This window comes from Ambystoma mexicanum, chromosome 5p, assembly GCF_040938575.1.
Source record: "Ambystoma mexicanum isolate Mex_15411 chromosome 5p, UKY_AmexF1_1, whole genome shotgun sequence".
NCBI lineage: Eukaryota > Metazoa > Chordata > Amphibia > Caudata > Ambystomatidae > Ambystoma > Ambystoma mexicanum.
Genome location: NC_090930.1, coordinates 741,867,760 through 741,885,272, shown reverse-complemented (window position 1 = coordinate 741,885,272; position 17,513 = coordinate 741,867,760). Strand labels below are relative to the sequence as shown.

The following is a 17,513-nucleotide window of genomic DNA, read 5'->3' as shown; positions in this document are numbered from 1 at the left end:
GATGCACCTGAGAGCGTTGAATCAGAAATGGCAATATAGAGCACATTTACAATTTTTACAGATTCATAGTCCCAATTGACTGATATCATACAAACACAGCGATGTTGTCGATTGACGTTGTGCTATAGCAATCTCTGTGCTTTGTAGAGCATGTAGATCAAATTCTTCCTCTTGAGGCATATGATTAAGCAATATTAAATATTGTTTCTGACTGCCTCTGTTTTGGCATAATGAAGTTCAGCATTTGCGGAAGTATTTAGGTTCCATGGTCTAATGGTTAGTAGGCTGGACTCTGAATTTAGTAATCTGACATGTTATAGCTATATTTTGTTTTCCTTTGGGTGTATTGTCATTTTATGCACATAGATTTCCTAGCAGTGGCTGTGATGAATAGTTCAATTTGATAGCAGCTTCCTTTTGAGAATTTGAAAAAAAAAGAATTAAATAGTCTCTCTGGATGACTCTGCTTTGATTTCTATGTGCACATCCCTTTTGCGTTTCAGAGGGATTGACCAACATACACAACAGTGCTTGGAAGACCTCTTCCTCCCTCATGGCATGTAAAGCTAACCTCTCTCCTACCGTGTGTTTTTTTACTTTTTAACTTCCCCTTCCGAGTCATGATCATGTAACTGAATTTACATTTTTAGATTTTAACTGCAGTAGTTGCTTGTTTTTCATTTTTATTTTTTGTGTACGCATACATCCCTTTTTGTGGGGAGGGGGGAGTGATGTCTGTTTACTTATATTAGCTAATATAGGTCATTTTATGTCCGCTTACAATATGTGTCAGGATTTTTTATGTCGTTTCCAATCAATGTCTAATATCAAGTGGTTTGCAGCAGTCATACAAAGGCACGTAACACCCCCAAAACACCTACATAAGTTAGAAATACTCCGGAAGAGTACTCAGTTTATGAAAAGGCGGTGAATCCCAAATAGAACTGTAAATGTAAGCTAGCAAGCAGACTGTGCACCCCTGTTTGGAACTATGACCTGTGTGTTGCCCTCTATTAACAGAACAATGTAACTGCAGCCCATGTCACATAAAATAGAAAGTAGAGATTATGCAAATTAACTCCCAGAAGAGCCTGGTGTCACCCCAAAAGGTGTCATGCTTTTCACACCAAGAAACATCCACACATAGATCCCTGCGAACCTCAAAAACGTACAGGAAACCCTGTCCAGCGCTTTGCTCCCAGAGGAGATAAGGTTGAAAAACCACCCTATGTTAAAAGTGTCCATAATCCATGCCAGCTGCCCTGTCTATAGAACCTGGCCGTTCGTGGCCATTCGGGGCCTAGGGGCATGAGTGGAAGGGTTTAACCTGCCTGGGTTCTTGGGCATGGTTTCATCATGCCTCAGTTTACAATGGCACTCTGCCACTTTGTCAGGCTTTAAAGAAGCCTGACTCCTGCAGAGCAAAAGATCTGATTATTTCCTTACATGTTTTGTACGTAAGAATGCGGATGGTGCTCTGAGCCTCCTATGGTGGTTATTAAGCATGGTATACATACCATAGTATGTAACTGTGCCTACAAATGGAACATTTTGTTCATTTATTAGGGAGTTGTGAAAATGGCAAAATCAAATTGCCATTACTGACACAGACCAGCTGCCGCTGTCCGGACATTTCGTCGAAAGACATTTCGTCGAAAGACATTTGGTCGACGTAATTTGGTCGAAAGCCAAATGGTCGATTTTTTTATTTATTTATATATATATTTTTTAGGTTGTAGTTTACGGAAAAAAAGGGGTTTTTAGAAAAAAAGGGGGTTGGGGGGACCCCCCAAACCCCCCCCCCAAAATAAATGTGAAAATAAAAAACAAAGCAATTCGACCATTTGGTTTTCGACCAAATGGTTTCGACCAATTGTCCTGTCGACAAATTTTTTTCGACGAAATGTCTGGCAACCCAGCTGCCGACTGTTGCTATTGACAGGAGTTCCAGGTGTATAAACTGAGGAGATCACCAGTTCAATTACCTGTGAACGCATTTTGAAGCTCATTCACAACCAGTTCATGCCCGTTCTCTCCATTTTGGCTTTCTGGCTGGCCGAGGGGCCCTTCAGTAATGTTCTTTGCTAACCATTACACCATGGGCCCCTTGCTGGTGCAACCTGACAGAGTTGTAACAGAAATGAGAATCGAGATCTCATGCATCATTTTAACAAACTCATATTCCTAGCCCACGGATATTATGCAAATGTGGAACTGTTTAGTTGGTTGTTGCGCAATAGCAAACTCTTTGCTTTACAGCTCATTTGGATAGGATTCTTCCTCTGGAGGCATAAGATAAAAGAATATTGCATACATTCTCTAAAAGGCTCTTTTTTTGCTGCAATGACGTTCATCATGTCACTAAGTATGTAGGTTCCATGGTGTAATGGTTAGCACTCTGGACTCTGAATCCAGCGATCCGAGTTCAAATCTCGGTGGGACCTTGGGAATTACTGTGTTTGTTTTCCTCTCAGTGTCTTGTTTTAATAGCAATGACGCTGCTGTGTCGCCCACTTTCATAGCATTATTCCCTGGGTGCATTTGAAAAAAGAAAGATTTTCCATGGATGACGCTCTTTAGCCACAATGAAACCCACCACTTTCTGTGGTGTGAAAGACCCATGGTGTAATGGTAGCACCCTGGAGGTTGAATCCAATAATTTGCATTCAAATCTCTGTAAGAGTTTACCATCAGTCAAACCTTTCCCTTATGGTTTATTGTGGATGTCTTCTTTGAAGAAAGGTATGATCCAACTAAAGTAAGTACATTCACGAATGGGCCCTTGGTCGGTACAAACAGTATTTATACACCTCAGGCCTTTTGTGAATTAAGAAAAGTGTGTTCTTCGTTCTATTTTTCATCTCAAACTGATACCTTTATTTTACAAACATGTAAAGGCTGTTAAGACGCTTGATTAATATAATTGATTCTGAATGTGGTCGCTTTTCATAGGATTAACCCTTTAACAATTTTGAAAGAGAATGGCGATACAATAGAGCTGCTTTTCCCAAAATGGTATTATTAATGTTGTTGCTGCATCTTCAAGTAAAAAGAGAATCCATTGGGTCACAGATTGAGCATGTTTCTTAACATTGAGTTAAGTTTGAAAATTTCAAATCTTTTATGTATGTTTCCGATGCAGATCTGCCCATCGACTCAGAATGACCTCACTGTTCATACATTTAAAAAAAATGCATAAAGGTTAAGGTGCTAGGCACAAAAGTGGATTTTTATGAAAAGTTATGCCAGAGAGTGAGAGCGAAAATGAATACCCTACACCACTAACCTTATGAATATTACTATCTTTGGCCTATAATTTAAGACAACAAGGAGACAAAGTGTGTTAGAGCAAGAGAGAGGTTCCACCGAGACTTGAACTCGAGACTTGAACTCGGATCGCTGGATTCAAAGTCCAAAGTGCTAACCATTACACCATGGAACCCTTGTTGAGCAGAGCTTCATAAGGGCAATGAGAATATAGGGCACAGTCAAGATTTTTACTGACCTATAGTAACCGTTTACTGATATTATATCGAAGCAGCACTGTTGCTGTTGGATGCTGTGCAATCGCAAAGTATTGGCTTCATGTCTCATTTGGATCAAATTCTTCCTCTGGACTCTAATGATATAGGAATATTACATATTTTCTCTGATGTGCTCTGTTTTTCCAGAATGAAGTGCATCATGCTACTGAATATGTGGGTTCCATGGTGTAATGGTTAGCACTCTGGACTCTGAATCCAGCGATGCGAGTTCAAGTCTCGGTGGGACCTTGGGGCTGCTTCTCTTTTAGAGTTGCCTTTCATTTGCAGATAGATATAACAGCAATAGCTTTGCTTTACAGCCCACTTTGATGGCAGTCTTCTTTGACCAAAGAATATTAATAGTTTCTGGGGATGACTCTCTTTTGCCACAAAGAAACTGCCCACTCTCATATCTCCAAAGCTCCAAGGTATAATGGCTATTAAACTGGCTTTTGATCTCAGCGATTTGCATTGAAAGCCCAGGAGGCCCCTAAAATCAGTTGAATTGTTTCCTGATAATTTAGAGTTTATTTCTTCTTTCGAGAAAGGTGTGATCCAAATAAAGTAAGTACATTTAAACAAGGGCACTTGATCAGTAAATGCACTACTTTCTAGAACTCATAACTCTTGTAAGTTATAAAAAGTTTGCTCTCCATACAGTTTGTCAACTCAAAGAATTACATTTTTTACACATTTAATAAGACCATCAAATTGCTTGAAACATAGGAATGATTGTGAAAGTGAATATGATTCACCAAAATAATTGTATAACATTTTTTAATGTTAATAAAATAGGGCTTTTTCCAATCTTTTCACATCAATGTTGTTTCTGCATGTTCCAGTGAGCAGAGAATCTACTGCACATAGTGTGTACATTTTTCTTTTCATAGAGTTAAGGTTGGACATTATTCATCTGTGGAAAATGTTTCTGAGAGATATCTGGGTGCCCACTCTGATTGACCTTAGGGATTGTACATTAACGATATGTAGTTGCATCACTGTATTGGTATCAGGCACCAAAGTGCATTTAAATGTAATGTCGTGCAGAGAGAGTCGACTGAACTTCTGAATATTAACTCTGTTGAATTGTAATTTGAGAAATTAGAAAATGGAGTGTAAGAGCAAGATAACGGTCCCACCGAGACTTGAACTCGGATCGTTGGATTCAAAGTCCGAAGTGCTAACCATTACACCATGGAACCCTTGCAAGATGCACCTGAGAGCGTTGAATCAGAAATGGCAATATAGAGCACATTTACAATTTTTACAGATTCATAGTCCCAATTGACTGATATCATACAAACACAGCGATGTTGTCGATTGACGTTGTGCTATAGCAATCTCTGTGCTTTATAGAGCATGTAGATCAAATTCTTCCTCTTGAGGCATATGATTAAGCAATATTAAATATTGTTTCTGACTGCCTCTGTTTTGGCATAATGAAGTTCAGCATTTGCGGAAGTATTTAGGTTCCATGGTCTAATGGTTAGTAGGCTGGACTCTGAATTTAGTAATCTGACATGTTATAGCTATATTTTGTTTTCCTTTGGGTGTATTGTCATTTTATGCACATAGATTTCCTAGCAGTGGCTGTGATGAATAGTTCAATTTGATAGCAGCTTCCTTTTGAGAATTTGAAAAAAAAAGAATTAAATAGTCTCTCTGGATGACTCTGCTTTGATTTCTATGTGCACATCCCTTTTGCGTTTCAGAGGGATTGACCAACATACACAACAGTGCTTGGAAGACCTCTTCCTCCCTCATGGCATGTAAAGCTAACCTCTCTCCTACCGTGTGTTTTTTTACTTTTTAACTTCCCCTTCCGAGTCATGATCATGTAACTGAATTTACATTTTTAGATTTTAACTGCAGTAGTTGCTTGTTTTTCATTTTTATTTTTTGTGTACGCATACATCCCTTTTTGTGGGGAGGGGGGAGTGATGTCTGTTTACTTATATTAGCTAATATAGGTCATTTTATGTCCGCTTACAATATGTGTCAGGATTTTTTATGTCGTTTCCAATCAATGTCTAATATCAAGTGGTTTGCAGCAGTCATACAAAGGCACGTAACACCCCCAAAACACCTACATAAGTTAGAAATACTCCGGAAGAGTACTCAGTTTATGAAAAGGCGGTGAATCCCAAATAGAACTGTAAATGTAAGCTAGCAAGCAGACTGTGCACCCCTGTTTGGAACTATGACCTGTGTGTTGCCCTCTATTAACAGAACAATGTAACTGCAGCCCATGTCACATAAAATAGAAAGTAGAGATTATGCAAATTAACTCCCAGAAGAGCCTGGTGTCACCCCAAAAGGTGTCATGCTTTTCACACCAAGAAACATCCACACATAGATCCCTGCGAACCTCAAAAACGTACAGGAAACCCTGTCCAGCGCTTTGCTCCCAGAGGAGATAAGGTTGAAAAACCACCCTATGTTAAAAGTGTCCATAATCCATGCCAGCTGCCCTGTCTATAGAACCTGGCCGTTCGTGGCCATTCGGGGCCTAGGGGCATGAGTGGAAGGGTTTAACCTGCCTGGGTTCTTGGGCATGGTTTCATCATGCCTCAGTTTACAATGGCACTCTGCCACTTTGTCAGGCTTTAAAGAAGCCTGACTCCTGCAGAGCAAAAGATCTGATTATTTCCTTACATGTTTTGTACGTAAGAATGCGGATGGTGCTCTGAGCCTCCTATGGTGGTTATTAAGCATGGTATACATACCATAGCATGTAACTGTGCCTACAAATGGAACATTTTGTTCATTTATTAGGGAGTTGTGAAAATGGCAAAATCAAATTGCCATTACTGACACAGACCAGCTGCCGCTGTCCGGACATTTCGTCGAAAGACATTTCGTCGAAAGACATTTGGTCGACGTAATTTGGTCGAAAGCCAAATGGTCGATTTTTTTATTTATTTATATATATATTTTTTAGGTTGTAGTTTACGGAAAAAAAGGGGTTTTTAGAAAAAAAGGGGGTTGGGGGGACCCCCCAAACCCCCCCCCCAAAAAAAAATGTGAAAATAAAAAACAAAGCAATTCGACCATTTGGTTTTCGACCAAATGGTTTCGACCAATTGTCCTGTCGACAAATTTTTTTCGACGAAATGTCTGGCAACCCAGCTGCCGACTGTTGCTATTGACAGGAGTTCCAGGTGTATAAACTGAGGAGATCACCAGTTCAATTACCTGTGAACGCATTTTGAAGCTCATTCACAACCAGTTCATGCCCGTTCTCTCCATTTTGGCTTTCTGGCTGGCCGAGGGGCCCTTCAGTAATGTTCTTTGCTAACCATTACACCATGGGCCCCTTGCTGGTGCAACCTGACAGAGTTGTAACAGAAATGAGAATCGAGATCTCATGCATCATTTTAACAAACTCATATTCCTAGCCCACGGATATTATGCAAATGTGGAACTGTTTAGTTGGTTGTTGCGCAATAGCAAACTCTTTGCTTTACAGCTCATTTGGATAGGATTCTTCCTCTGGAGGCATAAGATAAAAGAATATTGCATACATTCTCTAAAAGGCTCTTTTTTTGCTGCAATGACGTTCATCATGTCACTAAGTATGTAGGTTCCATGGTGTAATGGTTAGCACTCTGGACTCTAAATCCAGCGATCCGAGTTCAAATCTCGGTGGGACCTTGGGAATTACTGTGTTTGTTTTCCTCTCAGTGTCTTGTTTTAATAGCAATGACGCTGCTGTGTCGCCCACTTTCATAGCATTATTCCCTGGGTGCATTTGAAAAAAGAAAGATTTTCCATGGATGACGCTCTTTAGCCACAATGAAACCCACCACTTTCTGTGGTGTGAAAGACCCATGGTGTAATGGTAGCACCCTGGAGGTTGAATCCAATAATTTGCATTCAAATCTCTGTAAGAGTTTACCATCAGTCAAACCTTTCCCTTATGGTTTATTGTGGATGTCTTCTTTGAAGAAAGGTATGATCCAACTAAAGTAAGTACATTCACGAATGGGCCCTTGGTCGGTACAAACAGTATTTATACACCTCAGGCCTTTTGTGAATTAAGAAAAGTGTGTTCTTCGTTCTATTTTTCATCTCAAACTGATACCTTCATTTTACAAACATGTAAAGGCTGTTAAGACGCTTGATTAATATCATTGATTCTGAATGTGGTCGCTTTTCATATGATTAACCCTTTAACAATTTTGAAAGAGAATGGCGATACAATAGAGCTGCTTTTCCCAAAATGGTATTATTAATGTTGTTGCTGCATCTTCAAGTAAAAAGAGAATCCATTGGGTCACAGATTGAGCATGTTTCTTAACATTGAGTTAAGTTTGAAAATTCCAAATCTTTTATGTATGTTTCCGATGCAGATCTGCCCATCGACTCAGAATGACCTCACTGTTCATACATTTAAAAAAAATGCATAAAGGTTAAGGTGCTAGGCACAAAAGTGGATTTTTATGAAAAGTTATGCCAGAGAGTGAGAGCGAAAATGAATACCCTACACCACTAACCTTATGAATATTACTATCTTTGGCCTATAATTTAAGACAACAAGGAGACAAAGTGTGTTAGAGCAAGAGAGAGGTTCCACCAAGACTTGAAGTCGGATCGCTGGATTCAAAGTCCAAAGTGCTAACCATTACACCATGGAACCCTTGTTGAGCAGAGCTTCATAAGGGCAATGAGAATATAGGGCACAGTCAAGATTTTTACTGACCTATAGTAACCGTTTACTGATATTATATCGAAGCAGCACTGTTGCTGTTGGATGCTGTGCAATCGCAAAGTATTGGCTTCATGTCTCATTTGGATCAAATTCTTCCTCTGGAGTCTAATGATATAGGAATATTACATATTTTCTCTGATGTGCTCTGTTTTTCCAGAATGAAGTGCATCATGCTACTGAATATGTGGGTTCCATGGTGTAATGGTTAGCACTCTGGACTCTGAATCCAGCGATCCAAGTTCAAGTCTCGGTGGGACCTTGGGGCTGCTTCTCTTTTAGAGTTGCCTTTCATTTGCAGATAGATATAACAGCAATAGCTTTGCTTTACAGCCCACTTTGATGGCAGTCTTCTTTGACCAAAGAATATTAATAGTTTCTGGGGATGACTCTCTTTTGCCACAAAGAAACTGCCCACTCTCATATCTCCAAAGCTCTAAGGTATAATGGCTATTAAACTGGCTTTTGATCTCAGCGATTTGCATTGAAAGCCCAGGAGGCCCCTAAAATCAGTTGAATTGTTTCCTGATAATTTAGAGTTTATTTCTTCTTTCGAGAAAGGTGTGATCTAAATAAAGTAAGTACATTTAAACAAGGGCACTTGATCAGTAAATGCACTACTTTCTAGAACTCATAACTCTTGTAAGTTATAAAAAGTTTGCTCTCCATACAGTTTGTCAACTCAAAGAATTACATTTTTTACACATTTAATAAGACCATCAAATTGCTTGAAACATAGGAATGATTGTGAAAGTGAATATGATTCACCAATATAATTGTATAACATTTTTTAATGTTAATAAAATAGGGCTTTTTCCAATCTTTTCACATCAATGTTGTTTCTGCATGTTCCAGTGAGCAGAGAATCTACTGCACATAGTGTGTACATTTTTCTTTTCATAGAATTAAGGTTGGACATTATTCATCTGTGGAAAATGTTTCTGAGAGATATCTGGGTGCCCACTCTGATTGACCTTAGGGATTGTACATTAACGATATGTAGTTGCATCACTGTATTGGTATCAGGCACCAAAGTGCATTTAAATGTAATGTCGTGCAGAGAGAGTCGACTGAACTTCTGAATATTAACTCTGTTGAATTGTAATTTGAGAAATTAGAAAATGGAGTGTAAGAGCAAGATAACGGTCCCACCGAGACTTGAACTCGGATCGTTGGATTCAAAGTCCGAAGTGCTAACCATTACACCATGGAACCCTTGCAAGATGCACCTGAGAGCGTTGAATCAGAAATGGCAATATAGAGCACATTTACAATTTTTACAGATTCATAGTCCCAATTGACTGATATCATACAAACACAGCGATGTTGTCGATTGACGTTGTGCTATAGCAATCTCTGTGCTTTATAGAGCATGTAGATCAAATTCTTCCTCTTGAGGCATATGATTAAGCAATATTAAATATTGTTTCTGACTGCCTCTGTTTTGGCATAATGAAGTTCAGCATTTGCGGAAGTATTTAGGTTCCATGGTCTAATGGTTAGTAGGCTGGACTCTGAATTTAGTAATCTGACATGTTATAGCTATATTTTGTTTTCCTTTGGGTGTATTGTCATTTTATGCACATAGATTTCCTAGCAGTGGCTGTGATGAATAGTTCAATTTGATAGCAGCTTCCTTTTGAGAATTTGAAAAAAAAAGAATTAAATAGTCTCTCTGGATGACTCTGCTTTGATTTCTATGTGCACATCCCTTTTGCGTTTCAGAGGGATTGACCAACATACACAACAGTGCTTGGAAGACCTCTTCCTCCCTCATGGCATGTAAAGCTAACCTCTCTCCTACCGTGTGTTTTTTTACTTTTTAACTTCCCCTTCCGAGTCATGATCATGTAACTGAATTTACATTTTTAGATTTTAACTGCAGTAGTTGCTTGTTTTTCATTTTTATTTTTTGTGTACGCATACATCCCTTTTTGTGGGGAGGGGGGAGTGATGTCTGTTTACTTATATTAGCTAATATAGGTCATTTTATGTCCGCTTACAATATGTGTCAGGATTTTTTATGTCGTTTCCAATCAATGTCTAATATCAAGTGGTTTGCAGCAGTCATACAAAGGCACGTAACACCCCCAAAACACCTACATAAGTTAGAAATACTCCGGAAGAGTACTCAGTTTATGAAAAGGCGGTGAATCCCAAATAGAACTGTAAATGTAAGCTAGCAAGCAGACTGTGCACCCCTGTTTGGAACTATGACCTGTGTGTTGCCCTCTATTAACAGAACAATGTAACTGCAGCCCATGTCACATAAAATAGAAAGTAGAGATTATGCAAATTAACTCCCAGAAGAGCCTGGTGTCACCCCAAAAGGTGTCATGCTTTTCACACCAAGAAACATCCACACATAGATCCCTGCGAACCTCAAAAACGTACAGGAAACCCTGTCCAGCGCTTTGCTCCCAGAGGAGATAAGGTTGAAAAACCACCCTATTTTAAAAGTGTCCATAATCCATGCCAGCTGCCCTGTCTATAGAACCTGGCCGTTCGTGGCCGATCGGGGCCTAGGGGCATGAGTGGAAAGGTTTAACCTGCCTGGGTTCTTGGGCATGGTTTCATCATGCCTCAGTTTACAATGGCACTCTGCCACTTTGTCAGGCTTTAAAGAAGCCTGACTCCTGCAGAGCAAAAGATCTGATTATTTCCTTACATGTTTTGTACGTAAGAATGCGGATGGTGCTCTGAGCCTCCTATGGTGGTTATTAAGCATGGTATACATACCATAGCATGTAACTGTGCCTACAAATGGAACATTTTGTTCATTTATTAGGGAGTTGTGAAAATGGCAAAATCAAATTGCCATTACTGACACAGACCAGCTGCCGCTGTCCGGACATTTCGTCGAAAGACATTTCGTCGAAAGACATTTGGTCGACGTAATTTGGTCGAAAGCCAAATGGTCGATTTTTTTATTTATTTATATATATATTTTTTAGGTTGTAGTTTACGGATAAAAAGGGGTTTTTAGAAAAAAAGGGGGTTGGGGGGACCCCCCAAACCCCCCCCAAAAAAAAATGTGAAAATAAAAAACAAAGCAATTCGACCATTTGGTTTTCGACCAAATGGTTTCGACCAATTGTCCTGTCGACAAATTTTTTTCGACGAAATGTCTGGCAACCCAGCTGCCGACTGTTGCTATTGACAGGAGTTCCAGGTGTATAAACTGAGGAGATCACCAGTTCAATTACCTGTGAACGCATTTTGAAGCTCATTCACAACCAGTTCATGCCCGTTCTCTCCATTTTGGCTTTCTGGCTGGCCGAGGGGCCCTTCAGTAATGTTCTTTGCTAACCATTACACCATGGGCCCCTTGCTGGTGCAACCTGACAGAGTTGTAACAGAAATGAGAATCGAGATCTCATGCATCATTTTAACAAACTCATATTCCTAGCCCACGGATATTATGCAAATGTGGAACTGTTTAGTTGGTTGTTGCGCAATAGCAAACTCTTTGCTTTACAGCTCATTTGGATAGGATTCTTCCTCTGGAGGCATAAGATAAAAGAATATTGCATACATTCTCTAAAAGGCTCTTTTTTTGCTGCAATGACGTTCATCATGTCACTAAGTATGTAGGTTCCATGGTGTAATGGTTAGCACTCTGGACTCTGAATCCAGCGATCCGAGTTCAAATCTCGGTGGGACCTTGGGAATTACTGTGTTTGTTTTCCTCTCAGTGTCTTGTTTTAATAGCAATGACGCTGCTGTGTCGCCCACTTTCATAGCATTATTCCCTGGGTGCATTTGAAAAAAGAAAGATTTTCCATGGATGACGCTCTTTAGCCACAATGAAACCCACCACTTTCTGTGGTGTGAAAGACCCATGGTGTAATGGTAGCACCCTGGAGGTTGAATCCAATAATTTGCATTCAAATCTCTGTAAGAGTTTACCATCAGTCAAACCTTTCCCTTATGGTTTATTGTGGATGTCTTCTTTGAAGAAAGGTATGATCCAACTAAAGTAAGTACATTCACGAATGGGCCCTTGGTCGGTACAAACAGTATTTATACACCTCAGGCCTTTTGTGAATTAAGAAAAGTGTGTTCTTCGTTCTATTTTTCATCTCAAACTGATACCTTCATTTTACAAACATGTAAAGGCTGTTAAGACGCTTGATTAATATCATTGATTCTGAATGTGGTCGCTTTTCATAGGATTAACCCTTTAACAATTTTGAAAGAGAATGGCGATACAATAGAGCTGCTTTTCCCAAAATGGTATTATTAATGTTGTTGCTGCATCTTCAAGTAAAAAGAGAATCCATTGGGTCACAGATTGAGCATGTTTCTTAACATTGAGTTAAGTTTGAAAATTTCAAATCTTTTATGTATGTTTCCGATGCAGATCTGCCCATCGACTCAGAATGACCTCACTGTTCATACATTTAAAAAAAATGCATAAAGGTTAAGGTGCTAGGCACAAAAGTGGATTTTTATGAAAAGTTATGCCAGAGAGTGAGAGCGAAAATGAATACCCTACACCACTAACCTTATGAATATTACTATCTTTGGCCTATAATTTAAGACAACAAGGAGACAAAGTGTGTTAGAGCAAGAGAGAGGTTCCACCGAGACTTGAACTCGGATCGCTGGATTCAAAGTCCAAAGTGCTAACCATTACACCATGGAACCCTTGTTGAGCAGAGCTTCATAAGGGCAATGAGAATATAGGGCACAGTCAAGATTTTTACTGACCTATAGTAAGCGTTTACTGATATTATATCGAAGCAGCACTGTTGCTGTTGGATGCTGTGCAATCGCAAAGTATTGGCTTCATGTCTCATTTGGATCAAATTCTTCCTCTGGAGTCTAATGATATAGGAATATTACATATTTTCTCTGATGTGCTCTGTTTTTCCAGAATGAAGTGCATCATGCTACTGAATATGTGGGTTCCATGGTGTAATGGTTAGCACTCTGGACTCTGAATCCAGCGATCCGAGTTCAAGTCTCGGTGGGACCTTGGGGCTGCTTCTCTTTTAGAGTTGCCTTTCATTTGCAGATAGATATAACAGCAATAGCTTTGCTTTACAGCCCACTTTGATGGCAGTCTTCTTTGACCAAAGAATATTAATAGTTTCTGGGGATGACTCTCTTTTGCCACAAAGAAACTGCCCACTCTCATATCTCCAAAGCTCCAAGGTATAATGGCTATTAAACTGGCCTTTGATCTCAGCGATTTGCATTGAAAGCCCAGGAGGCCCCTAAAATCAGTTGAATTGTTTCCTGATAATTTAGAGTTTATTTCTTCTTTCGAGAAAGGTGTGATCCAAATAAAGTAAGTACATTTAAACAAGGGCACTTGATCAGTAAATGCACTACTTTCTAGAACTCATAACTCTTGTAAGTTATAAAAAGTTTGCTCTCCATACAGTTTGTCAACTCAAAGAATTACATTTTTTACACATTTAATAAGACCATCAAACTGCTTGAAACATAGGAATGATTGTGAAAGTGAATATGATTCACCAAAATAATTGTATAACATTTTTTAATGTTAATAAAATAGGGCTTTTTCCAATCTTTTCACATCAATGTTGTTTCTGCATGTTCCAGTGAGCAGAGAATCTACTGCACATAGTGTGTACATTTTTCTTTTCATAGAGTTAAGGTTGGACATTATTCATCTGTGGAAAATGTTTCTGAGAGATATCTGGGTGCCCACTCTGATTGACCTTAGGGATTGTACATTAACGATATGTAGTTGCATCACTGTATTGGTATCAGGCACCAAAGTGCATTTAAATGTAATGTCGTGCAGAGAGAGTCGACTGAACCTCTGAATATTAACTCTGTTGAATTGTAATTTGAGAAATTAGAAAATGGAGTGTAAGAGCAAGATAACGGTCCCACCGAGACTTGAACTCGGATCGTTGGATTCAAAGTCCGAAGTGCTAACCATTACACCATGGAACCCTTGCAAGATGCACCTGAGAGCGTTGAATCAGAAATGGCAATATAGAGCACATTTACAATTTTTACAGATTCATAGTCCCAATTGACTGATATCATACAAACACAGCGATGTTGTCGATTGACGTTGTGCTATAGCAATCTCTGTGCTTTATAGAGCATGTAGATCAAATTCTTCCTCTTGAGGCATATGATTAAGCAATATTAAATATTGTTTCTGACTGCCTCTGTTTTGGCATAATGAAGTTCAGCATTTGCGGAAGTATTTAGGTTCCATGGTCTAATGGTTAGTAGGCTGGACTCTGAATTTAGTAATCTGACATGTTATAGCTATATTTTGTTTTCCTTTGGGTGTATTGTCATTTTATGCACATAGATTTCCTAGCAGTGGCTGTGATGAATAGTTCAATTTGATAGCAGCTTCCTTTTGAGAATTTGAAAAAAAAAGAATTAAATAGTCTCTCTGGATGACTCTGCTTTGATTTCTATGTGCACATCCCTTTTGCGTTTCAGAGGGATTGACCAACATACACAACAGTGCTTGGAAGACCCCTTCCTCCCTCATGGCATGTAAAGCTAACCTCTCTCCTACCGTGTGTTTTTTTACTTTTTAACTTCCCCTTCCGAGTCATGATCATGTAACTGAATTTACATTTTTAGATTTTAACTGCAGTAGTTGCTTGTTTTTCATTTTTATTTTTTGTGTACGCATACATCCCTTTTTGTGGGGAGGGGGGAGTGATGTCTGTTTACTTATATTAGCTAATATAGGTCATTTTATGTCCGCTTACAATATGTGTCAGGATTTTTTATGTCGTTTCCAATCAATGTCTAATATCAAGTGGTTTGCAGCACTCATACAAAGGCACGTAACACCCCCAAAACACCTACATAAGTTAGAAATACTCCGGAAGAGTACTCAGTTTATGAAAAGGCGGTGAATCCCAAATAGAACTGTAAATGTAAGCTAGCAAGCAGACTGTGCACCCCTGTTTGGAACTATGACCTGTGTGTTGCCCTCTATTAACAGAACAATGTAACTGCAGCCCATGTCACATAAAATAGAAAGTAGAGATTATGCAAATTAACTCCCAGAAGAGCCTGGTGTCACCCCAAAAGGTGTCATGCTTTTCACACCAAGAAACATCCACACATAGATCCCTGCGAACCTCAAAAACGTACAGGAAACCCTGTCCAGCGCTTTGCTCCCAGAGGAGATAAGGTTGAAAAACCACCCTATGTTAAAAGTGTCCATAATCCATGCCAGCTGCCCTGTCTATAGAACCTGGCCATTCGGGGCCTAGGGGCATGAGTGGAAGGGTTTAACCTGCCTGGGTTCTTGGGCATGGTTTCATCATGCCTCAGTTTACAATGGCACTCTGCCACTTTGTCAGGCTTTAAAGAAGCCTGACTCCTGCAGAGCAAAAGATCTGATTATTTCCTTACATGTTTTGTACGTAAGAATGCGGATGGTGCTCTGAGCCTCCTATGGTGGTTATTAAGCATGGTATACATACCATAGCATGTAACTGTGCCTACAAATGGAACATTTTGTTCATTTATTAGGGAGTTGTGAAAATGGCAAAATCAAATTGCCATTACTGACACAGACCAGCTGCCGCTGTCCTGACATTTCGTCGAAAGACATTTCGTCGAAAGACATTTGGTCGACGTAATTTGGTCGAAAGCCAAATGGTCGATTTTTTTATTTATTTATATATATATTTTTTAGGTTGTAGTTTACGGAAAAAAAGGGGTTTTTAGAAAAAAAGGGGGTTGGGGGGACCCCCCAAACCCCCTCCCAAAAAAAAATGTGAAAATAAAAAACAAAGCAATTCGACCATTTGGTTTTCGACCAAATGGTTTCGACCAATTGTCCTGTCGACAAATTTTTTTCGACGAAATGTCTGGCAACCCAGCTGCCGACTGTTGCTATTGACAGGAGTTCCAGGTGTATAAACTGAGGAGATCACCAGTTCAATTACCTGTGAACGCATTTTGAAGCTCATTCACAACCAGTTCATGCCCGTTCTCTCCATTTTGGCTTTCTGGCTGGCCGAGGGGCCCTTCAGTAATGTTCTTTGCTAACCATTACACCATGGGCCCCTTGCTGGTGCAACCTGACAGAGTTGTAACAGAAATGAGAATCGAGATCTCATGCATCATTTTAACAAACTCATATTCCTAGCCCACGGATATTATGCAAATGTGGAACTGTTTAGTTGGTTGTTGCGCAATAGCAAACTCTTTGCTTTACAGCTCATTTGGATAGGATTCTTCCTCTGGAGGCATAAGATAAAAGAATATTGCATACATTCTCTAAAAGGCTCTTTTTTTGCTGCAATGACGTTCATCATGTCACTAAGTATGTAGGTTCCATGGTGTAATGGTTAGCACTCTGGACTCTGAATCCAGCGATCCGAGTTCAAATTTCGGTGGGACCTTGGGAATTACTGTGTTTGTTTTCCTCTCAGTGTCTTGTTTTAATAGCAATGACGCTGCTGTGTCGCCCACTTTCATAGCATTATTCCCTGGGTGCATTTGAAAAAAGAAAGATTTTCCATGGATGACGCTCTTTAGCCACAATGAAACCCACCACTTTCTGTGGTGTGAAAGACCCATGGTGTAATGGTAGCACCCTGGAGGTTGAATCCAATAATTTGCATTCAAATCTCTGTAAGAGTTTACCATCAGTCAAACCTTTCCCTTATGGTTTATTGTGGATGTCTTCTTTGAAGAAAGGTATGATCCAACTAAAGTAAGTACATTCACGAATGGGCCCTTGGTCGGTACAAACAGTATTTATACACCTCAGGCCTTTTGTGAATTAAGAAAAGTGTGTTCTTCGTTCTATTTTTCATCTCAAACTGATACCTTCATTTTACAAACATGTAAAGGCTGTTAAGACGCTTGATTAATATCATTGATTCTGAATGTGGTCGCTTTTCATAGGATTAACCCTTTAACAATTTTGAAAGAGAATGGCGATACAATAGAGCTGCTTTTCCCAAAATGGTATTATTAATGTTGTTGCTGCATCTTCAAGTAAAAAGAGAATCCATTGGGTCACAGATTGAGCATGTTTCTTAACATTGAGTTAAGTTTGAAAATTTCAAATCTTTTATGTATGTTTCCGATGCAGATCTGCCCATCGACTCAGAATGACCTCACTGTTCATACATTTAAAAAAAATGCATAAAGGTTAAGGTGCTAGGCACAAAAGTGGATTTTTATGAAAAGTTATGCCAGAGAGTGAGAGCGAAAATGAATACCCTACACCACTAACCTTATGAATATTACTATCTTTGGCCTATAATTTAAGACAACAAGGAGACAAAGTGTGTTAGAGC

At 39.4% G+C, this 17,513-nt stretch overlaps 11 non-coding genes across 11 annotated transcripts; 6 read left to right on the top strand and 5 right to left on the bottom strand.

Moving 5' to 3' along the window:
* Positions 1-2,372: 2,372 nt before the first annotated feature.
* On the top strand, positions 2,373-2,444 carry TRNAQ-CUG (transfer RNA glutamine (anticodon CUG)). The gene has a single exon. It is a non-coding gene; the product is annotated as a tRNA-Gln (tRNA).
* Positions 2,445-3,357: 913 nt separating this feature from the next.
* On the bottom strand, positions 3,358-3,442 carry TRNAQ-UUG (transfer RNA glutamine (anticodon UUG)). The gene has a single exon. It is a non-coding gene; the product is annotated as a tRNA-Gln (tRNA).
* Positions 3,443-3,701: 259 nt separating this feature from the next.
* Positions 3,702-3,773, top strand: TRNAQ-CUG (transfer RNA glutamine (anticodon CUG)). Its single transcript has one exon. It is a non-coding gene; the product is annotated as a tRNA-Gln (tRNA).
* An 881-nt stretch (positions 3,774-4,654) lies between these two features.
* TRNAQ-UUG (transfer RNA glutamine (anticodon UUG)) lies at positions 4,655-4,726 on the bottom strand. The gene has a single exon. It is a non-coding gene; the product is annotated as a tRNA-Gln (tRNA).
* Positions 4,727-8,422: 3,696 nt separating this feature from the next.
* Positions 8,423-8,494, top strand: TRNAQ-CUG (transfer RNA glutamine (anticodon CUG)). The gene has a single exon. It is a non-coding gene; the product is annotated as a tRNA-Gln (tRNA).
* Positions 8,495-9,375: 881 nt separating this feature from the next.
* TRNAQ-UUG (transfer RNA glutamine (anticodon UUG)) lies at positions 9,376-9,447 on the bottom strand. The gene has a single exon. It is a non-coding gene; the product is annotated as a tRNA-Gln (tRNA).
* Positions 9,448-11,825: 2,378 nt separating this feature from the next.
* On the top strand, positions 11,826-11,897 carry TRNAQ-CUG (transfer RNA glutamine (anticodon CUG)). Its single transcript has one exon. It is a non-coding gene; the product is annotated as a tRNA-Gln (tRNA).
* A 913-nt stretch (positions 11,898-12,810) lies between these two features.
* On the bottom strand, positions 12,811-12,882 carry TRNAQ-UUG (transfer RNA glutamine (anticodon UUG)). The gene has a single exon. It is a non-coding gene; the product is annotated as a tRNA-Gln (tRNA).
* A 259-nt stretch (positions 12,883-13,141) lies between these two features.
* On the top strand, positions 13,142-13,213 carry TRNAQ-CUG (transfer RNA glutamine (anticodon CUG)). Its single transcript has one exon. It is a non-coding gene; the product is annotated as a tRNA-Gln (tRNA).
* Positions 13,214-14,094: 881 nt separating this feature from the next.
* Positions 14,095-14,166, bottom strand: TRNAQ-UUG (transfer RNA glutamine (anticodon UUG)). Its single transcript has one exon. It is a non-coding gene; the product is annotated as a tRNA-Gln (tRNA).
* Positions 14,167-16,535: 2,369 nt separating this feature from the next.
* On the top strand, positions 16,536-16,607 carry TRNAQ-CUG (transfer RNA glutamine (anticodon CUG)). Its single transcript has one exon. It is a non-coding gene; the product is annotated as a tRNA-Gln (tRNA).
* The last annotated feature ends 906 nt before the right edge of the window (positions 16,608-17,513 follow it).